This window comes from Perissodus microlepis, chromosome 3, assembly GCF_051167445.1.
Source record: "Perissodus microlepis isolate ML-2025 ecotype Zambia chromosome 3, ASM5116744v1, whole genome shotgun sequence".
Classification (NCBI taxonomy): Eukaryota; Metazoa; Chordata; class Actinopteri; order Cichliformes; family Cichlidae; genus Perissodus; species Perissodus microlepis.
The window spans coordinates 27,538,129-27,550,259 of NC_140463.1; the positions used below are offsets into that span (position 1 = coordinate 27,538,129).

At 40.9% G+C, this 12,131-nt stretch overlaps 1 pseudogene; it reads right to left on the minus strand.

The window, feature by feature from the left end:
* Positions 1-645: 645 nt before the first annotated feature.
* Positions 646-4,212, minus strand: LOC146390826 (GTPase IMAP family member 7-like; annotated as a pseudogene).
* Between the last annotated feature and the right edge of the window lie 7,919 nt (positions 4,213-12,131).

Genomic DNA, 12,131 nt, shown 5'->3' on the forward strand with positions numbered 1-12,131 from the left:
CGCCAAACAGACATTGTACTTGCATGAATGTGTAAAAATGTAGTTCGGAAGCACTCAGTTTAAAGAAAATGTGTGATTGACTGAATGTGGCATGTTGTATAAAGCACTTTGAGTAATCTGGGAGACCAAAAAAGCGCTATAAAAGAATCAGTCCATTCACTGTCTGAACAGAGTTTCGGCATGTTACTTTTGCACTGTTTTGCATGTTCTGGCACATGTTGTTATTACATGGCTTGATTAAGGTACACATTAGTCTGACATCTGGGGCCAGAGCTGAAAGTGTTCTGGGCCAGCACAGGGCCAGCAGTGTGTCTACAACTGGCTGCACACAACTTACACATGGCCCACATATCGCAAAGAATGATGGCCCTTTGGTGGCCCAGATCAGGTTTGCCAGAGATGATCCACATATGGGCCAGCACAGGGCCACCAGTGTGTCTGCAACTGGCCTTGTGCTGACCAGTGTTGGGTGTAATGCGTTACTAAGTAACGCGTTACTGTAATTAAATTACTTTTCCACTGAAAAAGTAGAGTAACTAATTACTGTTCATTTTTAGGTATTTTAATTACAGTTACTTACAATGTACTTGCGTTACATTGTAAAATAATTAAACTCGCTGAATATCATTATTTAATTTCAATATTTTATCTTCTAAAGGTAAAAGTAAACTCTGCCGCTTTAACATCGCTGTAGTGCAGGTGCACGTCATTTCGCGCCAGTTTGCTGCATAGTCGTATTCTAAAGCGGAAGATGTCGGACTCGGCTGAAGCGAGTGGCTGTTTTTTGAAATGGACATATTCCCATCTCTTCACTTTTCTGAAACAAGCAGACAAGAATATTACAGTAATATGTAAGCTATGTCCTGGGGCTGCTGTTAATAGCACGAGTAATCTACTGAAGCGCCTGACACGAAAGCATAGACGAACACTTCTGAGTGATTCTTGTTCATCATCCATGGATAACACCGCGGCAACTCCTGCTAAGCAGGCAAAACTTGATTTTACGTCAGCAGCACAGAAAGCGTCTGAAGGTGAGCTTAAAAAATGATTGCAGGCTACATTATGGAAGAGATGCTACCGCTGCGTACTGTCTTTAAAAAAAATGATTAATTTCTATTGTTTGCCCACTCAAGGTTTATAGGGATTTTAAGAAGTATTTAGTTAAATTACTTATTTAGTAATTAAGTTACTTTTCTGACACAGCAATTAGATAAGTATTTTAAATACAATATTGACTAAGTAATTAGTAATTAATTACTTTTTTAAAGTAACTTACCCAACACTGGTGCTGACCCATGTGTGGGCCACATCTGGCAAACCAGATCTGGGCCAGCAAAGGGCTGTCATTCTTTGCGGTATGTGAGCCATGTGTAAGCACATTGTGTGGGCCAGGTCCGGGCCATACCATTTTGCTATGTGGTAGTAGCACCCACAACCAAATCAACCACAACATCTTGTTAGTGTAGCACACTCCATCATTTTCTTTGGCAATTACTCTAAATTTTTTATGTATTATGTATTTATTGTGTATTTAGGGCAATGTCTTACAGCGGTTCGACACTCTGGCCTATGTGATGACTCATATGATTAATAATGTGTCAATAACACTAGGACCATCTCTAAAGAGACACCCACTCTAAGGCTTAAATACCTACAACTCTGTCAGTTGTTTTGGAACTCAAGAAGCCTCTTGAGCCTTCTTTTTAAGCACTCAACACAACCTTGCAAGTCAGTAAGGGGGAAAATGCATCCAAAAATATCAGTGACAATTCATTCATTTATTTTTGCATAACACAAAGAAATATGTGTGACAGAACATAGTTGATTTTCTTATTGAAAAATATAATTATTTAAAAGTAGAACGTAGCTTAATTACTCTGGAAAAACAGGTTTTGTGATTTGGTAGAAATACTAGAGTACAGAGTTGATTTTAAATGAATTATTACTTTATTAAACATAATTGTTTAAATACAGAAATAATTTCTTGAGTTTACAAAAAAGACAAAACAGAGAAAAAAATGATTCTGATTATAGAGCAGCATGAAAATAACGGATATTTTGGGTAGTTTTGTAAAATCTCATTTTTGAAACAAGGAATTATAAAACCTGTCATGTTGTATCACAGATTCTGTGTTTCTGATTCATGTGCCATATTGGACATAGCCCTTATCTATGGTGTGATTATATGATAACAAGAATAATAACAAGCAACAGGAACAAAAATGATAAGAGGAGGGTCCCAGCAAATGGTGCTTTGAGAAAAAACCATGACAGAAGCAACGAGTAGAAAACAAGCACCAGTAATACCACTCCAAGATGTTGTTTTATCAATTCTATCACATTTCTTATTTTTTGTATTAGCCATGCTACGCCTACTGCTTCTCCAGTGACTACAGCTGCTGCTGCTGCTGCCATATATCCTGCTGCTGTGCCTCCAGACCCTGCTGTACCAGCACTTACACCTGCTCCTGCTGCACCTCCAGTCCCGGCTGCACCTCCAGCCCCTGCTGTACCAGCACTTGCACCTGCTCCTGTTGCTTCTACTGCTCCTGCTGCACCTCCAGTCCCAGCTGCACCTCCAGCCCCTGCTGTACCAGTACTTGCACCTGTTCCTGTTCCAGCAGCTACACCACCTCCTATAGCTGTTGATACTGCTCCAGCAGCTGCACTACCTCCTATAGCTGTTGATAATGCTCCAGCAGCTGCACCACTTGCAGCTGTTAATAATACTCCAGCAGTCACAACACCTCTTGCAGCTGTTCCACCACCTGCAGATGCCCCACCCCCTAATAGTTTGTTTTCCCCTGCACTCTCTTGTACTTTTTTGTGTGGCTTGTCTTCCCTTTTTCCTTCCGTCTTTTCTTGAGTGTCCTCTTGCAGTTTTTCTCCTGCTTCTTCTATTTCTTCTTGTGTTTTATTTGGTCCTTCATCTTGTTCTAGTTCATTTGATTTTCCAGTTGTTTTTCTTTCTTGTGCTTCTTTTGTTTCTTTTGCTACTTCCCCTTCATTTTTTCTTTCTTCTTTTTCTTTTGCTATTTCTCCATTTTCTTCTTTTGTCATTTCTGTCTGTTCATCATTCATTTTTTCTAATGTGACATGCTCTTCATTTTTTCTTCCTCCTCCTCCTCCTTCTTTTGTCATTTCTTTCTGTCCATTGTTAGTTCTTTTTGCTGTAGCTTTTCCTTCTACATTTTCTCCTTCTTTTTCATCCGTTTCAGTGCCATCTTTCTCTATTGCATTTGTTGATCCTGGAGTTAAAACTACAACAGCTGACCCAGAGAAAGCCTTGGATTCTGCTGCAGCACCTGCAAGTTTGATCATTTCATTCTTAGAGACACTGCTGTTAGCCTTATTACGGGTGTCTGCTTGTGGCAACATCATGCTGGTGTAGCACACTCCCTTGTTTTCTTTAACTACCTGGCCTACTGTGTTTAGCAGGTCTACCACTTTAAACTGGTTGCTGTCACCCTGTCCGTTGTATTTGTTAATGATGTGGTATCGGTTCTTGCACTTCTTCACCAGATCACTCAGATATTTATTCTGATCTATGAACTGTTTGATCTTCATTTCATCTGAGTCTGGGCTATCCTGAGTAAAGACAACTGCTGCATATTTGAAAACCTCCTCTGAAAAATACTGGTTTATTTTCTCAATGACAGCCTGCTGCTGCTGCTCTGTGGATGTCTCCACTTTGAGCACAATGAGAAAAGCATGAGGCCCTGGAGTGCACTCAGTGACACACCTCAGTATTTCAGGCTTCAGCTCCTCCTCTGATCTACCTGGGCCAGAGAAATCAGGAGTGTTGATCAGGGTAATCCTTCTTCCATGAACAGATTTGGACTCAGTTTGACATTCAGTGTTGTTAACCTGGAACACGTCTTCTCCATGGTGTTTGCTAGGCTGCTTTTCCCAGCTTCAGTGTTTCCCAGCAGCACAACCCTGTACAATTTTTCCACTGGAAAGAAGTGAAGACAGAAAATTAATAGAGCATTTCAGTACTGGTATGTTGTAATATTGAGCTCCAAAAATATACATATGTGTCTGGTGTTCAGCCAGAGGTTTGTGCTAAAAAAAAGAAGATGTGACTCTGTACACTGACAAACACGCCCTCCCAGTCTCCTCCATTTTATTTACAAAAAAGAATAAAACATAGGGCCAGGAGAGCAGTCAGTGATGAGGCTTTCCTCGGAGACACAACTGAGTCAAACTCATGTCTCCTCAAGCATGTTGTTACCTTTGATGTACTTTTGAGCCCCAGCTGCTTTTCCTTCCATGACAATCATTGTTGGTGGCACTAAAAAGGCAAAACGAGTGAAAATAACACATTAGACAATTCTGTTTTTGTAGAGTTGTTTATTCATATTTCTGTAAAAAAAATTACTAATATCAGCTCAGGTCATTTGCTACATTGCATAGAGAGAAATAAAGTCATGCTTTGCAAAAATCACATTAGATGAAATGACACAAAAATGCAGCATTTATTTGTTTAGTTATTCAGGATACCTGTCATGTCATCTTTCTGTGCTTCTCGTAGTGTTACCACTTTAGCGCTCACGTTTTCCTGCAAACCTGCTACATTTTGACAGAAAGCTTCTGTGAGAGGTCCAGCTGCAGGGCCTGTTAATTTAATCCATACTAGAGATGGACCGATCCGATATTACGTATCGGTATCGGTCCGATACTGACCCAAATTACTGGATCGGATATCGGTGAGAAATAAAAAATGTAATCCGATCCATTAAATATCAAAAAACACCTCACAAAACTTGCTACACGGCGTAACTCGGCTCATAACCTAGCACGTCGCAGCAGTATGCATCACGTGATAGAGCGGCTGTGTGTATTTGGAGCTTCCCTACCAAACCAGCATTTCATCTCCGAGGAAGTTATCCCAGAGAGAAGTAAAGCAAGTGTTTAAGTTCATCTCTGAATGTTTGTAAAGCATTTTAGCGTTAAGCTTAACAACCAATATATGGAGCGACTGCTTCTCTCTCTCTCTCTCTCTCTCTCTCCTGCTGCTACTTCAGTCGTGAAACTGCTTAATGATCAGCTGATCGGCTTTTCTGTCGCGAGTCCGTCTCTCTTCTTAGTTTTTGGCCCACTTCTCACCAATTCAATTCAATTCAATTCAATTTTATTTATATAGCGCCAAATCACAACAAAAGTCGCCTCAAGGCGCTTCATAGATACAGAGAAAAACCCAACAATCATATGACCCCCTATGAGCAAGCACTTTGGCGACAGTGGGAAGGAAAAACTCCCTTTTAACAGGAAGAAACCTCCGGCAGAACCAGGCTCAGGGAGGGGCGGCCATCTGCTGCGACCGGTTGGGGTGAGAGAAGGAAGACAGGATAAAAGACATGCTGTGGAAGAGAGACAGAGGTTAATAACAGATATGATTCAATGCAGAGAGGTCTATTAATACATAGTGAGTGAGAAAGGTGACTGGAAAGGAAAAACTCAATGCATCTTGGGAATCCCCCGGCAGCCTACGTCTATTGCAGCATAACTAAGGGAGGATTCAGGGTCACCTGGTCCAGCCCTAACTATATGCTTTAGCAAAAAGGAAAGTTTTAAGCCTAATCTTAAAAGTAGAGATAGTTTCTGTCTCCTGAATCCAAACTGGAAGCTGGTTCCACAGAAGAGGGGCCTAAAAACTGAAGGCTCTGCCTCCCATTCTACTTTTAAATACTCTAGGAACAACAAGTAGGCCTGCAGAGCGAGAGCGAAGTGCTCTAATAGGGTGATATGGTACTACAAGGTCATTAAGATAAGATGGGGCCTGATTATTTAAGACCTTGTATGTGAGGAGCAGGATTTTGAATTCAATTCTGGATTTAACAGGAAGCCAATGAAGGGAAGCCAAAACAGGAGAAATATGCTCTCTCCTTCTAGTCCCTGTCAGTACTCTTGCTGCAGCATTTTGGATTAGCTGAAGGCTTTTCAGTGAGTTTTTTGGACATCCTAATAATAATGAATTACAGTAGTCCAGCCTGGAAGTAATAAATGCATGAACTAGTTTTTCAGCGTCACTCTGAGACAGAATATTTCTAATTTTAGAGATGTTGCGCAAATGGAAGAAAGCAGTCTTACATATTTGTTTAATATGTGCGTTGAAGGACATGTCCTGGTCAAAAATGACTCCAAGGTTCCTCACAGCGTTACTGGAGGCCAAGGTAATGCCATCCAGAGTATGAATCTGGTTAGATACCATATTTCTAAGATTTTCAGGGCCGAGTACAATAACCTCAGTTTTATCTGAATTAAGAAGCAGAAAGTTAGCGGCCATCCAGGTCTTTATGTCTTTAAGACATTCCTGCAGTTTAACTAATTGGTGTGTGTTATCTGGCTTCATGGACAGATAGAGCTGGGTGTCATCTGCATAGCAGTGAAAATGTATGCTATGTCTTCTAATGATGCTGCCTAAGGGAAGCATGTATAATGTAAACAGAATTGGTCCTAGCACTGAACCCTGTGGAACTCCATAATTAACCTCAGTGTGTGAAGAGGACTCTCCATTTACATGCACAAATTGGAGTCTATTAGATAGATATGATACAAACCACTGCAGTGCAGTACCTGTAATACCTACAGCATGTTCTAATCGCTCTAATAGGATATTATGGTCGACAGTATCGAATGCTGCACTGAGGTCTAGCAGGACAAGCACAGAGATGAGTCCACTGTCAGAGGCCATAAGAAGATCATTTGTAACCTTCACTAAAGCTGTTTCTGTGCTGTGATGAGCTCTGAAACCTGACTGAAACTCTTCAAATAAACCATTCCTCTGCAGATGATCTGTTAGCTGTTTGACAACTACTCTTTCAAGGATTTTTGATATGAAAGGAAGGTTGGAGATTGGCCTATAATTAGCTAAGACTGCTGGGTCTAGAGATGGCTTTTTGAGTAAAGGTTTAACCACAGCCAACTTGAAGGCCTGTGGTACATAGCCGACCATTAGAGATAGGTTGATCATATTTAAGATCGAAGAATTAATCAATGGCAGGACTTCTTTGAGCAGTTTTGTAGGAATGGGGTCTAAAAGACACGTTGATGGTTTGGAGGAAGTAATTATTGAAGTTAACTCAGAAAGATCAATTGGAGAAAAAGAGTCTAACTTAACATCAATGGTACTAAGAGTAGCTGTAGATAATATTACATCTGTGGGATGATTACTGGTAATTTTTTCTCTAATGATAAAAATTTTATTTGTGAAGAAGTTCATGAAGTCATTACTAGTTAACGTTAAAGGGATGGTTGGCTCAACAGAGCTCTGACTCTTTGTCAGCCTGGCTACAGTGCTGAAGAGAAACCTGGGGTTGTTCTTATTTTCTTCAATCAGTGATGAATAGTAAGATGTTCTGGCTTTGCGGAGGGCTTTCTTATAAAGCAGCAAACTATTTCTCCAGGCTAAATGATGATCCTCTAAATTTGTGACACGCCATTTCCTCTCCAGATTACGAGTCATCTGCTTTAGGGTACGTGTTTGAGAATTATACCACGGAGTCAGGTACTTCTGACTAGAGACCTTAGTTTTCACTGGAGCTACAGTATCCAGAGTCGTACGTAGTGAGGAGGTGAAATTATTAACAAGATAATCAACCTCTGTTGGGGTAGCGTTCAGATAGCTGCTCTGCTCTGTGTTGGTACAGGGCATTGAAGATGATAACAGTGGGTGGATTATATTCTTAAACTTAGTTACAGCGCTTTCAGAAAAACATCTACTTTGATAAAATCTACTCTCCACCGCTGTGTAATCAATTATTGTAAATGTAAATGTTATCAGGAAATGATCAGACAGGAGAGGGTTTTCAGGAAACACTGTTAAATGTTCAGTTTCTATGCCATATGTTAAAACAAGATCTAGAGTGTGATTAAAGTGGTGGGTGGGTTCTTTTACATTTTGAGAGAAGCCAATTGAGTCTAATAACAGACTAAATGCCATGTTGAGGCTGTCATTTTTAGCATCTACATGGATGTTAAAATCACCCACAATAATTATTTTATTTGAGCTCAGAACTAAATTAGATATAAAGTCTGAGAAATCAGACAGAAACTCTGTGTAAGGCCCAGGTGGACGATAGATAATAACAAGTAAGACTGGTTTCTGAGTTTCACAGCTGGGGTGGACAATGTTAAGCATCAGGCTTTCAAATGAATTAAAAGTCTGTCTTGGTCTTTCATTAATTAATAGGCTGGTGTGAAAAATTGCTGCCACACCGCCCCCTCGGCCTGTGCTTCGAGGTTTCTGGTAGTTAGAATGACTCGGGGGTGTTGATTCATTTAAACTAACATAATCATCCTGCTGCAACCAGGTTTCTGTAAGGCAGAGTAAATCAATTTGTTGATCAATTATTAAGTCATGTACTAACAGAGACTTGGAGGAGAGAGACCTAATATTTAATAATCCACATTTCACTGTTTTACTCTTTGGTTCAGATGTGGATACTGTATTGTTCTTTCTTTTTGATTGTTTATGTTTAAGTTGTTTGTTGCTGGTTTTTAGTTTGTTTTTTGTCTTTTTGGAAGCTGACACAGTCTCTATGGAGATGGGTTTTTGGAGGGGTAGCAGGAGGAGAGAAGCTGCAGAGAGGCGTGTAAGACTGCAACTCTGCTTCCTGGTCCCAACTCTGGATAGTCATATTTTGGGGGGTTTAATAAATTTGTCCATATTTCTAGAAATGAGAGCTGCTCCATCCAAAGTGGGATGGATGCCGTCTCTCCTAACAAGACCAGGTTTCCTCCAGAAGGTTTGCCAATTATCTATGAAGCCCACATCATTTCTGGGACACCACTCAGACAGCCAGCAATTTAAGGAGAACATGCGGCTAAACATGTCACTCCTGGTCTGATTGGGGAGGGGACCAGAGAAAACTACAGAGTCCGACATTGTTTTAGCAAAGTTGCACACCGATTCAATATTGATTTTAGTGACCTCCGATTGGCGTAACCGGGTGTCATTACTGCCGACGTGAATTATGATTTTACTGAATTTACGTTTACCCTTAGCCAGCAGTTTTAAATTTCCTTCAATGTCGCCTGCTCTGGCCCCTGGAAGACAATTGACTATGGTTGCCGGTGTCTCTAGCTTCACATGTCTGAGAACAGAATCACCAATTACCAGAGTTTGACCTCCGGCGGGTGTGTCACCGAGTGGGGAAAAACGGTTAGACACATGAACGGGTTGGTGGTGTACCTGGGGCTTCTGTTTAGGACTATGCTTCCTCCTCACCGTGACCCAGCCGCCCTCTTTCCCCAGCTGCTTGGGGTCTGCCGGGGAACAGCTAGCGGGGCCTACGCTATCTTCGGCTGCACCAGCTACAGGGGCCTGGCTAGCTACGGGTGAATGAAGGGTGCGAAGCCGAGTCTCCAATTCAGTAATCCTGGCCTCCAGAGCTGCAAATATGCTACATTTGTTACAGATATCATTACTGCTAAAGGAGGCCGAGGAGTAACTAAACATCTGACACAATGAGCAAGAAAGTGCAGGAGGGACAGGTGAAGTAGCCATGGTGCTAACGAGTCGGCTACGAGCTAAGCTAAGCTAGCGAAACAGTACAGAGACAGTGAGTGAATACTTTGGCTATAAATTAGGTAGTGAGTACACAGAAAGTGTGCTTCGGATGAAGCACGTGAAGATTATACTATGAAAGAAGAATGTATTTAAAAGTTGTTAATTAAATTGCTAAGCAAATAAGCTACTCAGAAACACCACTGTGTTTGAGCAGGAACAGGAAGTGATACTCTACCGCAGAGCGAGCGAACACCAAGTGACCAGAAAGAGGAAACCAGCGGTTGAACAACAGCAGCGCTATTAAGCTTGATAAGCTGTTGTTGTCTGTATGTCTGTATTGTTAAATCATATACAATGCAATTGTTAATGGAACTGAGAACACACACATGTACACTATCTCTTAATTTCATGACAAGAATAATAACAAGCAACAGTAACTGTAAGCAGAAAAGGGTCCCAGTAAGTGGCAAAGTGAGAAAAGGCCATGGCAGAAGCAATACATTGGGCGGGGGGGAGTTGGTAAGTCCAAGACTAGGGCCTAAGGAGCTTGGAAAGAAAAGCGTCTGGATGGACTTCTTTGAGTTGCTTGAAGACGTTTCACCTCTCATCCAAGAAGCTTCTTCAGTTCTAAGGTCAAAAGGTGGAGAGTCCCAGATTTAAAACCCAGTGGGAGTTTCCCCCCAAAGAGGGACAAAGAACCCCTGATGATCCTCTACCTAATCACATGAGCCAAGGTGTGAAAGCGGGTGTGGGTCCCAATCAGCCAGGGTTTCGGGTGAGTGTGAGGTTATAAAAGCGTGGATAACAGTCTCCAAGTCACGCCTTGAAAGAAAAGGTTTAACCTTCGACAGACGCCTGAGTTGATAGAATGACGATTTCACCACCCCATTCACGTGGCCATCAAAGGTAAGTGCAGAGTCGATTTTTAACCCAAGGTTGGTAATCGAGCTCTTCAGGTGAGGGGTCAGAGCAGCAAGGTCAACATCAGGGATATCAGAGGAACGATTCGGGCCAAACAGAATTGCTTCCGTTTTACGTTCGTTAAAATTTAAAACGTTTTAAGCCATCCATGACTTAACATCACTAAGGCAATCAAGCAGGAGTCTAATTTGGGAGCTATCAGAATGACTGAAAGGAAAATAAAGCTGGCAATCATCAGCATATAGATGAAATGAAACTTTATGTTTACGAAAGATCGCACCCAGTGGCAGGAGATACAATGAAAACAGTAATGGCCCAAGAATAGATCCCTGTGGTACACCCCATGGCAGAGAGGCCACAGAGGACAATGACGAGCCCAACTTAACACAGAAGCTCCTGTTTGAGAGATATGATTTTATCCACAGGAGTGCAAAGCCAGAAATGCCCACACAATGCTGTAAACGAGAGATCAGCAGGTCGTGATCCACTGTGTCAAATGCAGCAGTCATATCTAGTAGTATAAGCACTACGTGTTTACCACAGTCCGTCGCTACCAGAATATCGTTCATAACCTTTATGAGAGCTGTCTCTGTGCTATGAAACGGCCTAAAGCAGGACTGAAAAACTTCAAACATAGATGAGACGAGGAAGAGCCTGCAGACCAAACGCAACTCATGTCTCCTGTCTCTGCTTTTCTGTATGAAAACAGACCCCATAAAAGGCATGTAATATATCTTTTCATTGCTGTTATATTACTGTTATATTGCAATTGTGTGTGTCCCATGGTTGTGTTAATTGCAAGTCCTGTTTTGAAGCTGTGTAATACTGATAAATTGTTTATTGCCTTAATGTTCTTAAAAATGTTTATGAAATAGTTTGGACTTACTAGTAAACCTTAAGAAGAATTTAAATTACCATTGAATACAACAAAATAAAATAAATTGACTGACTTTTTTCTCTTTACTTTGGATCAGGTTTGCTTTTTCAAGTACTGGCAACTTACTAGATTTGAAACTGTCAGTTTCTTTTTTTCATAATAGGCTTAGAACAACACCTTGTTTTCTCAGGATAGAGATTCCTGTCATCTGAGAATCCTACTGACTAAAACTCATGTCAGCTCATATATGCTGTTACCTTTGATGTACTTTTGACCCCCAGCTGCTCCTCCCATAAATATCATTGTTGATGGCTCTAGAAAAGCAAAATGAGGAAGAATAACATGTACTGATTAGCGTATTTGGTTAGGGCTGTTATTTTAATATTGCCACAAGAAAGACTATTAATCTCAGTTTAGCTAATTTGCTTTAGAACATTGAAAGGAAATAGGCAGTGTTTTTTGACTACACTGGATAAAATGTCACCAAAATGCTGTATTTGTATATTTATTTAGAATACCTATCTCAGGTTTGATTCTTCCAACCACATTTTGTGTTTTGTCTTCTCCTTCTGTTGTCACTCCTTTTGCTTCTGTCTTTTTTATCATGTTTTCCTTCAAAACTGTAACGCTTGGCCCGAAGAAGGCTTTTTTCAAAGGCTCAACTGCAGGGCCTGTTAAGTTGATCCATATCTGCATAGAGACACCACCTGGATTCATTGGTTCTAAAAGACACAAATACCAATGTATAATTAATATACAAATACCAAGAAAAGGCTTCAAGAGCAACTTGAAGCTGGATTCTATCCAGCCATAGCCAGA